The sequence below is a fragment of the Octopus bimaculoides genome, chromosome 22 (genome assembly GCF_001194135.2).
Source record: "Octopus bimaculoides isolate UCB-OBI-ISO-001 chromosome 22, ASM119413v2, whole genome shotgun sequence".
Taxonomy (NCBI): Eukaryota; Metazoa; Mollusca; class Cephalopoda; order Octopoda; family Octopodidae; genus Octopus; species Octopus bimaculoides.
Genome location: NC_069002.1, coordinates 24,119,229 through 24,120,240, shown reverse-complemented (window position 1 = coordinate 24,120,240; position 1,012 = coordinate 24,119,229).

Sequence of the window (1,012 nt, the reverse complement as noted above, 5' to 3'; positions counted from 1 at the left end):
AACGCCCACCGAATTTATTTGGGGGTCCAATATAAGCCCTCTAGGGACTAAACAGACACAGGAACCCAATGCCAGGTCTCTAGTGTTTCTATTACCAAAGTAGAATAATGCGTATACGGAAAAAAAACGGCAACAAATGGGTGTAAACTAAGCTTTTAAACCAGACTTACTCTGGGCGTTAGAAAATACGTGGGTCGTGTTCAGCAGTAAATATAATAATAATAATAATAATAATAATAATAATAATAATAATGATGATGATGATGATGATGATAACAAATTATTTTATCAACCACAGGGCTAAAGATTTAAGGGGACGTCACTACGTCAGAAAGCAGTTTGTGTGGAAAATTACGTAAAGGACGGGGAGAAAGAAATGGAAAAAAAGCAGTGAAATGTCATAAAAGTCTACGTAGCATATAAATTATGTGACAGCATGAATTATGCAATCCTCCTGATACACGAGAACTCCAACTAGGGGCAATTAAGGAACCCTACAGATCCAGTATTACCTTGACCACCAAAGGCACCAGCCTTCTCTCATGCTCTCGAATCTACAGGTGTGTACATAGAGTAGAGCTATTCACTCTAACCATTTTTGCCACAATCATTCATCTTTTCACAAATTCACTGCGAGGCTGCACTTCTTTTCCAACCTCACTTTCCTTTCCAAGTGGAACTTTAAAAAGTCGACGAGAGCCTAACCGAAGAGACAGGTGGTTTTCCTCAATCCTTATCCACCGCACAACTTCTTTTGCCAAAGCCACTAGACAGAGGAATACAGCCTGCATTGATGTTTTAGATAATAATAATAATAATAATAATAATAATAATAATAATAATAATAATAATAATAATAATAATAATAATAATAATAATAGACAATACGAAGAGTGCGATGTGATTGCAATAGATATTTTATTGGTTTGAAAAATGAAAAGTGATACATGAGAATTCAAACTTCTAGAAATTCAAATTCAAAATGTTGAACGAGGGCAACCAGTGCTCCCCC